Here is an 11,146-nt window from a genome sequence, read left to right on the forward strand (position 1 = left end):
TATATATATATGACCTGAGAGAAATTCAGACTTTTGATTACTGGAAACTAAGAACAGAGAAAGTCTGGCTTTTTTTTTTTTTTTTTTTTTTTTTTTAGGACTGTTGGTTGGTTTTGTTGTTGCTGGTTTTGTTTTTTTTTGGGGGGGGGTTGTTTGGTTTGGTTTAGTTTGGTTTGGTGTGGTTTTTGGAGACAGGGTCTCTGTGTAACAACCCTGGTTGTCCTGGAACTCACAGAGATCCACTGCCTCTGCCTCTCTAATGCTAGGATTAAGAAAGGCATGTGTCCCCAGGCCAGTGGTGGCACATGCCTTTAATCCCAGCACTTGGGAGGCAGAGGCAGGCAAATTTTTGAGTTTGAGGCCAGCCTGGTCTACAGAGTGAGTTCCAGGACAGCCAGGGCTACACAGAGAAACCCTGCCTCGAAAAAGAAAAAAAAAAAGAAAGAAAGAAAGAAAAAAGAAAAAAAAAAAAAAGAAAGAAAGGCATGTGTCAATACTGCCTGGCTGATTGTTTTATTGTTTTGGAAAGAGAAAAAAAAAATGTTGCTTTCAGTTAAGAATGATTGATATTTAACCCAACATTTCAGCATATGAAAGTGACTAAGATATCTCAATATCTGGCAATCGAAGGTGCCAGACTCTTGTGGAACAAGCCAAGAGTCTGATTTTGAGCAAAACAGCCAGTTCCATCAAAGTAGTATGCAGGTGCCTTACAATTGGGCCTATTGGATTCATTCCTAGGAGGGGCTTTGGGAGGTAAGAAGAGCCTCACCTGAGATTGTAGCCACTCCTTCCCACACCACCTGCAATCCCTTCCAGCTATCTGGATTCCTGTGTACCCCACAGGTGGCCTCAAGGTCTGGGAAGGTCTGATAAAGTGTGTGGGGTCAACTAAGTGAGTGATGTCATCTATGCAGCCCCTGGGGGTGAGACTTTTCAAGGATGTGGCTGTTTGGGTGACCCACAGGATGACCCCTCACTCGTGCTAATGTCAGTAAGCCCAGCAAATTCACTGGTTTCCAAGGTTGGATCTTGGTGTAATGGTTACTTTGGTCTATCTTTGGAATTATATTTGGCAGGTGGGAGGTGGGTGTTTCTGTCTACCCAGGAGAAGTTCACTGAACAACAGACTTGGTGGTTCACCCCTATAATCCCAGCTGGAGGAAGGCAGAGGCAAGTGGAAACGTTCAAGGGCAGCATGGACTATATACTGAGATTTTTTTTTTCCTTGGGACTACTTTTTAAAAAATAAAATGTCATATGTCACATGAAGAGATTTCTAATTTCCAAGTTATATGAGAATCATTTTAATAGAGCAGCCAGGAAAGTTAATATTCTGAAGGTGCTTAGGAAATCATTTGAAACCCATGACAGAACAATTAAGTGTTGTTTGGGGGAATTAGAATAGTGCTAATGATTTACCTCAAGGTCATGAACTCAGAGCCAAATTGTAGGCAGTGATGGAGGCCTGTAATCACAGCACCTGGGAAGTGGAGGCGGGGAGGGTGAGAGAAAGGCCATTCTTTTGTGACCACCTCATACTACATTCAAAGCAACAAACAAAAATCTCAGGACACACACAAAAGAAATCATCAGAGTCAAGTAAGAACACTGGCTCTGGTGTTCAGAGGAGAATATACAGATATCATCTGGCAGCATAGACATTTCTCTCTGAGAAAGCTGCTGCAATCTGGGACTCAGATGCCAGCACCAACCTAAATTACTAAGAGGTCAAATACAGGCACATGCCTTTAATCCCAGCACTTGGGAGGCAGAGGCAGGTGGATCTCTGAGCTCAAGGCCAACCTGGACTACAGAGTGAGTTCCAGGACAGCCAGGGCTCCAGAGAGATCCTATCTAAATCAATCAATCATACAAACAAAAAGGAGGTCAAATACAGTAACACTGTGTAGTCCCTGGCACATATTTGATATTGGCACATGTATTCCTTTATGTGGTGTAATTACAACTCACTGTGAAAGACAGTACTAGCATTCATTCCTCTAATCTCAGGCCTACAAGGAGGTAACACCCATACACAGGTTCTGGGCCTGCTAACATAGTGGCATGAGGCTCGGACCTACCCAACCAGGAGTTTAGTAGATAGAGGGTGCGCGTAGTACAGTACTTACCCAGCATAAGCAAGACCTGGGTTCTATCCCAAGCACCATTAAAACAGAACCAATGACTTAAGGGAGACGGAGGAGGATGAGGAGAGGGGTCTGAAAATCCATTCTTGGCTCTGATGGGCACACACACCTTTGGTGGTCTTTAGAAAATCAAAATTAGCTCATTATACTTGCTCCACACTGGAGAAGAGAGAGACTGTCACACTTGACAATACTGTCGAGCGTGTTCCCATAGCCTCCCCCGAGAACCCCCAACTTGTGGGCCACTTCTCCAGAGTGAAGCCATACAAATAAAGCAGCCAAGCTAAGGAATCAGAAATGCTTTGTTTATGGGCTTCATAAAGGAGTTTCTTGGGAAATTTTTGGTTTTCATCTGCTTAAAGCAAAAATGCTTATACAGAAAGTTCTTGAAATGTATTGTTATTCATGTCTTTCCTCCATCCCATTCTTTGGAGCCTGAATAGCACTTACAACATACTTTGCAAAAGTGGAATGAGCTGTCCTTCATTTGCCTGGTATGTTCTGTACCCACCCAGTCCCCCGGCGGACATCAAAGCTGTCCTCTGAATTATGCTTCTGCTGGTGGCACAGCTCTTTGTTGGACATGATGTATGTATGGCCCAAACCGCTGCTAATCTGATAGAAAACCTTGCTTTAGCCTTGTCCAGTACCCAATCCTTTACTTCCCCAGCAGTTGGGAGAAGGCTCCCTGCGCCCACATCTTTCTGGAGGCATGATGTTGTTTCCATGGCGACAAGACATAGCCAATGTTCCGATTTCATTTCGTTTTAGATCTCAATGATTATATTATAAAAGAACTTGTTTACTAAGGAGAATGCCAGCCATCTGAGAGTGAAGACTGCAGTAGAGGAAGAGCCACTGACCTTCTGGAGGGTTCTTTGTAGGAAGGGCCCGAGGGCGTTTCTGTTTAACAATGGGGTTGGGCAGTCATCCTGGAAAGAGCTGTGTCCCAGAGGACTGGCACAGACTAGTTGTGTCCAGAGCATCTGATACTTCTCTTGCATTGGTGAAATCCATGTTTAACTTGAGGGAGGCTTGCCTCAGAAAGGGCGTGCATCAGACTGAAGAACTTAGGCTGTGCTGAAGCTCCTTCCTGCCGGTGGGCTGGGGTCCCTGGGACTAATGCAGGTGAAAAGCAGGAGTCAGATGTCTAGGTTCTGAACATAAATGGGCCCATTCTCCAATGAGGCTGAACGGATTCTATAAGAGTTGTGAAGGCAAGGGAAGCATACAAGGGCCCAGGCAGATCTGGGACCCTGAACTTAAAGTTCATTAGTGCTTAGGCAGTGGTGAGTGGTAGACCTGGTGTGTGTCCAGTAAAATGGAGAAACAATTGTACAACTGGACAGAGAAAAGGATTATTAATATAACAGAAGATAGCAAAATGAGGCTTTCCCCCCCCCCCATCCCCTTTTGGCACTTCCTAAACAAGTTTGTCATTTCAATATTTTTTTTTCCTGTTTTGGTGGGGATGGCGTGTCAAGAGTAGGAACTGACAAATAGTGTGTCCATATGACCATAGGGCAGAAGCCAGTCTTCAGAGGACAAGAAGCCCATCTTTTCCCTGGCCTCATCTAAGGAATAGAGCATGGTGGGAAACAGAGAGAAATACAGACCCACCTGAGGGGGTGGAGGCTACAGAGACCAAAGCCCAGGCCTGGGTGCTTTGGCCCCATCCTCAGCTCACTGGCCCACTACAGCCTTTACCCTTTCTTAATAAATATCTCCATTTGTATTCGGAGTTTAACTTCAAAGGCGTGGCTTTTTCTCCATCTCTCCTCTTGGGAGCAACTGGGATTTCTCATCCAACCCATCCTAGACCTTTCTCTTTGTTTTGTTTGTTTGTTTGTTTGTTTGTTTGTTTTTGTTCTTGTTTTTCAAGACAGGGTTTCTCTGTGTAGTCCTGGCTGTCCTGGAACTCACTCTGTAGACCAGGCTGGCCTTGAACTCAGAAATCCACCTGCCTCTGCCTCCCAAGTGCTGGGATTAAAGGCATGCGCCACCACCGCCCGGCTCTAATTTTTTTTAATTAACACACACATATGAAATTAGTTTATTAAATTATTGTGTTTTTTCTCTTTCAAAGAGAGACTAATGGGCTGGAGAGATGGCTCAGCAGATAAGAGCACTGACTGCTCTTCCAGAGGTCCTAAGTTCAATTTCCAGCAACCACATGGTGGCTCACAACCATCTGTAAGGGGGATCTGATGCCCTCTTCTGGTGTGTCTGAAGATAGCTACAGTGTACTCATATACATGAAATAAGTAAATCTTGAGAGAAGAGAGAGAGAGAGAGAGAGAGAGAGAGAGAGAGAGAGAGAGAGAGAGAGAGAGATATTAAGAACTTTGGTTTCCCCAATAACACTGGGCACAGAACACAGGGCCTTGTACATACAAGGCAAATACTCACATATAAAGATGCATCCCTGGTCCTCTAACCCCGTTTTGTTGTTGTTGTTGTTGTTGTTTTGTTTTGAAGACACTCTCATGTAGCCCAGGTTGGCCTATAGATGTGTTCTCAAGGCTGGGATTGATTGCAGGTCTGTAGTCTCCAAAAAAAAAAAAAAAAAAAAAAAAACCCAAGAATAAACAGTCCCCAGTCCCAGCACTCAGGAGTTTTCTTGGATCCCTGCAGACACTTCCCCTTAACTAGGGGAGTGCAAACTTGCCCGGTAAAGAAAAGACCAGAGTTGCCACAGCAATTACTGTCTGGATTAAACAGTATCTGTTGTAGGCTAAGGCTGTAACTTACTATTACAGCATTTGCCTAAGTGCAGGTCCTAGATTCCACCTGCCCTCAACCCATGCCCCAAACGTGAAGACAGCTGAAGAAAGGCTTCCTGGACCTTGCTAGGCAGCCTGCCTTCCACTGAGTCCCTGAAGCTCTGGTCCGAGGTCTCCAGAATTGCCCTCATTAAGTAAGTGGCATTTATTGTCTGTGTCCTTCTATAGGAAGGAATGACTCCTAAGAAACCATGAGCACAGACTTTTCCTCCCCAAAGGTTTAATCCCCAGAACTGCCTAAATTGGGCACGCTTTTGTATACTTGTAATTCTAGCATTGGGGAAGTAGAGGCAGGATCATCAGAAGTTCAGGTCATCCTTAACTACTTAGAATTTGAGGCCAGCCTGGGCTACATGAGATCCTGTCTCAAACAACAGTACAGTTTTCTTGAGCCTAGGGAGAGGCTCAGTGGGTAAAGTGCTTGCAGTGTAAACCTGAGTTTGAGTCTTAGCATCTACATTTTTTAAAATTGAGTTTGGGATACACACTTATTATTCCAATGCAGTAGAAAGGTGGGAATAGATGGATTTCTGTGTCTCTCTGACCAACTAGCAGAATCATGGAGCCCCAGACCACTGAGAAATCTTGCCTCAATAGATAGATAGATAGATAGATAGATAGATAGATAGATAGATAGCAACAAAAACAATGCCCCCCTCTCCAAACATATGTGAGCAACATATAAGGGATGAGCTTCTGTAGTCCCTCTCCCCTGGTGTCTCCAACACCTAACAACCATGTTTTCTGTTTTTAGTATTTTACTTTTGTAGGGATCCCATACAGTGTATACCACCCCACCCAGCAACCTTCATAATAGTGGAGTTTGAACCCAGGGCTTTTTTGAGCATGGTAGACCAGAGCTCTCCTACTGACCATACTCACAGCCCCAGATGTAGCCATCTTTGTTTGTTTTAGAGACAGGGTTTCACACTACAACCCAAGCTAGCTGGGATCTCACTGTGTAACCCAACGTGACCTTGGACTCAGGGCAATCTTTCTGCTTTGGCCCCCTAGAATGTTGAGATTATAGGCATGAGCCACCATCTCTGGTTCCAGATGTAGCCTTCTCAGTTGGCTTTATTTTACCTAGTATGATGCTTGAAAGATTTATGGACCAATAACTTCCTTTTTTTATTGCTAAATAGCATGCCATTGTATGGATATACTGCAGAGTACTCGCCATGAATCGACATTTGTACGGTTATTTTGCTCTCCGAAGTTTATAGAGTTCTTGGTGTACAGCCTGGTCAGCATTGAGGATCATCTGTTTCATTTGTCAGCTTAGTACCAGTGACAGGTGTGCCTGCTTGTTCACCTATGGTTTTCACCACTGCTTTTCTTCCTTGGGATAAATGTACAGAAAACCCTATTTAATAAACTGAGGTATGAATTCAAGAGGAAATTCAAGGGTGAGTTTCTATATTAAAAATGTGGCCAGTGAGATGGTTCAGAGGGTAAAAGGCCTTTGCTGTACAAGCCTGATGGATTGATTTGATGCCCAGAATTCACAGTGGGAGGAGATGACTGACTCCCAAAATGATATCTGGGCTGAGCTGTGTGTGTGTGTGGGGGGGGGGGAGACAAGAGAGGAGGAAGAGGGGGAAGAAGAAGAAGGGAGAGAGAGGGAGGGAGAAAGAGAGAAAGATAGAAGGAGAAAAAGAAGAGGAGGAAGAGGAGGAGGAAGAGGAGGAAGAGGAGGAGGAAGAGGAGAAGGAGAAGGAGAAGGAGAAGGAGAAGGAGAAGGAGAAGGAGAAGGAGAAGGAGAAGGAGAAGGAGAAGGAGAAGGAGAAGGAGAAGGAGAAGGAGAAGGAGAAGAAGAAGAAGAAGAAGAAGAAGAAGAAGAAGAAGAAGAAGAAGAAGAAGAAGAAGAAGAAGAAGAAGAAGAAGAAGAAAGCAGTTGCCATCACCTGAGGGTGGATGGCATATGCCTTCAATCCCAACAAACCTCTGGAAGTCTGAGGCTAGCCTGGAATGGAAGAGAGAAGGAAGGGAGAGCAGAGAAGGGGTAGGTAAAACAACGCAGTGAGCAGCTGTAACAAACCAAGGCCAAGGTATAGTTCATTGATAGAACACTTGCACAGCACATTCAAGACCCTGCGTTCGGTACCTGGCACCCACCACACCCACCTGCCCACTCACACAAAACACCCCACGACCCAACCTGAGATGAGTGCCTTTGTCCCATGTTCTTACTTCAAGTGGACAGTGCTTGTTGCTGTCTGAACTCCCTGTGTCAGTCCAAGCAAACCGAACGAGAGACAGCAGGGGCCTAAGAGTGAAGGTGTTGAAGACGTTAGGTGAGCTGCTGCTGGCTGGCAGAGCTTACTTTTAAAGTGTCCTCCGAGTTTCCACATTCCCAGATTCCATCTGGGTCCATTCTCTCCAAAGCCCCCGGGGTGACCCAGCATGAAGGTGAACGTGAGGCCTGATGAAGCAAAGTGCCCACATTTGAGAACTAGATTCCAAATGTCTGGTTCCAAAAATGATGGTGACCCAGTGGGGTCCAGTGGAGCTGTTGGAAAATAGCTGGTAGCAATAGTTCACAGGTGGTGTGCACACCTTCGTGGTCATGACCCCACACCATGAACCTGAGTGTTAGTCTTTACATTAGCCCTTAAGGTGGGCCCGTTGTCAACTCAGTTTTCTTCCTTTCTTTGTCCCTTTGATTTTTATAGTCCATCATGATCTCACATAGCCCAGGTTAGCCCTAAAGTCACCATGTAGCTGAGGCTGGGATTATGGGCAAGTGCCACCATGCCAGGCCTTAATTCTCTCTGTATGTAGAACAAAATTTCATTATGTTGGAACTTAATTGCCATGTTGGGGCCAGCCTGTCTCTGTTCCCCAGGCACTACCAGGTGAGTCTGTCTGTCCATCCTCTGTGAGATTTTGTTGGAGTTTCACAAGCAAGAACTAATAGTTGTGAATGCTCTGGGTTGTCTGGAGGAAGAGACACATGAATGGGTGGTGTCTCCCGACAACCCCGGCTCACTGAACAGCAGCGGCACCCTCCCAGGCTTACTAGATTTGCTATCTAGTGACATCTTCAGTTGTTCCTTTCTGTCACCCAGCCCTCATTCACATCTGACTCATTTGCAAGGCCCGGAAATTACATAAACGAGCAGTTTTCAACATCTTCAACCAACCAAGCTTTACCCCTAGCCCTGCTCTTTAGGGTTTCTGTGGTTTTGTTTCTTTCCAGTGCTGGGGTTGAAAGGCAAAAGGTCCTATGCATGTTAGACATGCACCTACCCCCTTCTCTAGCCTGAGCCGTAGTAGGCTAACCAGCCAGTTTCCCCACTTCCTGTCAGGCTCCTTCCGGTACATTCCCAACAGTCCTGATGAGATCTTCTCAGAGCATAAGAGCTTACTTAGCTAGTCACTCCTCTGTGATTTACATCAAAACCAAACTCCTCAAGACTGTGTATACTCTAAACCAAAGCCCCACAACACCCAACCACGCAGACCTTGAGTCTTCAGCTATACCCAGCTTACCTGGGGACTTTGCACAGAGGTCTTTGATGCGGAGGATGGTCTTTCATAACTGGACTCAGATGTCAAATCCTTTAGGAGACATTGTGTGGCCACTCTATGTCACCCCTTCATCCTCCAGTCACGCTTTAATCTATTCACCTGTCGCTAGTTTTTTCTTCCCCTTTACTCCCCTCCTTTCTCCTCCCCTTCTTTCTCTTTTCCCCTCTCCCCGTCTCCACTCTTTCCTCTCTCTTCCCTTCTCTCTCTAGATGGCTTACAGAATGACACCTCTGAGTTTGGTCGCCTCTATGCCCCACGTGCCTTGCACATAGTAGGTGGTCCATAATTTGACTGACTGACTCAGTACAGTGCTACAGTGAGCATGGTCCCACTAGGGTGCTGATGATGGCTGCCTGCTGTACTGGAAAGGATACCAACCAACCAGTACTCAGTTCAGTCTGACCAGCAACAAGAACATGGAGCCTCGCCAAGCTGCAACTGTGGGAGCCGTGTCATTTCGTGGATCCTGAAGTATTCGCCTTTCGTTCTTTCTGTTTGTTTTTGAGACAGTGTGTAGCCTGGCCCTGAACTCTATGCAAATCTGGCAGAATGCAAATTCACAGATCTCTGCCCACCTCTGCCTCCTGGGTGCTAGGACTAAAGGTGTGTGTCACCTTCTCCAACCTTAGTTTTTAACCTATATCCCCAATACATGCTCTCATTTGTAACTGGGGTGGGGAAGGATACAGAGAGGGTTTGTTTGTTTGTTTGTTTGTTTGTTTCTCTGTGTAGACCTAGTTGTGCTCAGACTCAGAGGTCTGCCTGCCCCTCTCTGCCTCTTGAGTGCTGGAATTAAAGGCGTGTGCCACCACCTCGGAGTCTTACAGTGAAGGAGCCAATTGGTAAATTTGGTTCTCTATCTGAATCAAATAGAATTCAGCATCATTATCCTTTCTGTTCCCCTCCAGGTGCTTGTAGAAGGCAACTGCTTTCCCAGCTAAGTAGTGGAGCACCTCAGGCTAAGTGGTGGAGCACCTTAGGAGGTGCAGGAAGCAAAGCCCTTTTGAACTTTGAAATTCTTCTAATGTTATTGCCAGTCACAAATGTACTTACACTGCACAACACCATGTGAATTCTTCTGGGTCATACCAGTCTCTGAGGGAGTCTGGCTTCTCTTGAGCAGTTTGTACATCTGTTCCATTGTGTTGTCATCTAGCAACTTTATACAGCCATAGGGCCAAGACCATTCGGACGGGCTCTTTCCTTGAGGATGTAGGTAACCCATGATGGGTGTCTGGCAGTAAAAGGCTATTTATTGTTCTGCTATTGAGGCAGGGTCTCACTGTGCAGCCTAGGCTGACCCAGAACATCTATGTAGCCCAGGCTATCCTCAAATTCACAAATCTCCTGCTTTTAGTTTCCCAGATGCTGGAATTATAAACATGAGACACTGCACCTGGCTTTGGATCATTTAACCTTGATATAACCACCAAGACATGCAGTGGTAGTCCACACGCTCCATCCCAGTCACCTTCCAAACCCCTTGGCTATCTCTTACATGACTCTGCAGAGCAAGTAACCATCTTCCTTTTCATCTTGCATGCAAAGAAGCTGAACCCCAAAGAAGATGCATAATGTGTCCAAGCCCACAAAGCTGACAGAAGGGAGATGAGGTTCAGTCAAAGGTCTGTGTGGCCCTGATGTTGGAGCTCTTTTCTATGGCAGACTGAATATCCAAACCCTTAACTCAGGAGGTGGGTATCCTGCTATCCGTTATTCAGCTAAGGCTGATTTAGGAAAACAACCCCGATAAAAAGTTATAGAGAAGTGACTGGAATTAGCTGACCCAGCAGGAATGGCAAGTTTTCTCCAGAACTGAAGCTCGGAGACAGTCCAGGGCAGGACTGTGGGGTCCCTGCAGGAAGGAGTTTTGAAAGATGCCGAGACCATAAAGAGCTTCTCTGGGATCTGCCAGGGAGGACAATGTCCTCCCAGAGGAAAGAAAATACTGGGGGTCAGAACCAAGGAGCTGGCAAGGGAGTCAAGGGGACTAGAAAGGCCCTGGCACTGAGGGCCAAAAAGGGATGAGAAACAGATGCTTCACATCAGAGACAAGGAAGAAAGGGTTTCCAGCCCCCCCTCCCAGAATTCATTTCTAGGCACCCCTGATTAAGGTGCTCTTACATTCTTCTTGGAACTTTTTTTTTTTTTTTTTTTTTTTTTTTTTTTGAGAAACCACCACTAGCAATGGCAGGCTTGGCTTGGAGACTTTTAACTGAGTAGTAAAAAGAGTCCTTTATGTGCAATTGTGTTGAAGTAATTATTTAAAATGGCCACTGGTCAAGCCCACTATATAAGCTGTGGCGGCTCTGCCTAGCTCAGCCACCAAGTTCCGAGGCCAGAAGCCACATGCGCACTGCAGCTAGAAACACCAGCCCTGCCACATGCGCACTGCAGCCAGAAACACCAGCCCTGCCACCCACGAGACGCCAGCGTGGGAGATGGCTCTGCCAATCTTCTCCACAAGGCTGGGCATTGCCCAGGCCATCCCACCATCCATGCGGGGCCCAGTAAGAAAATGAGACTCTAATGTTTAAAGATTAATCAAAGGCTTTATATGTTTGGTAATGCTCAATAACAATATGCCCATACAAAGAGAGGTGTTTCCCAATTAGCTAACCTAAATATAAGCTGTTACCCAGGACTGCTCTCCACACCTGCGTGGCTCTTCATCCTCCT

General features: G+C 45.9%; 1 long non-coding RNA gene across 2 annotated transcripts; it reads right to left on the minus strand.

The window, feature by feature from the left end:
* Positions 1-147: 147 nt before the first annotated feature.
* Positions 148-8,930, minus strand: LOC143442714 (uncharacterized). Of its 2 annotated transcripts, XR_013111121.1 has the most exons (4): positions 8,429-8,930; positions 7,127-7,202; positions 4,560-4,698; positions 148-3,269 (listed from the first exon to the last, which is right to left on the minus strand). It is a non-coding gene; the product is annotated as an uncharacterized LOC143442714 (long non-coding RNA). The 2 variants fall into 2 exon arrangements; XR_013111120.1 differs by having other exon boundaries at positions 4,560-7,202.
* Between the last annotated feature and the right edge of the window lie 2,216 nt (positions 8,931-11,146).

This window comes from Arvicanthis niloticus, chromosome 6 (genome assembly GCF_011762505.2).
Source record: "Arvicanthis niloticus isolate mArvNil1 chromosome 6, mArvNil1.pat.X, whole genome shotgun sequence".
Classification (NCBI taxonomy): domain Eukaryota; kingdom Metazoa; phylum Chordata; class Mammalia; order Rodentia; family Muridae; genus Arvicanthis; species Arvicanthis niloticus.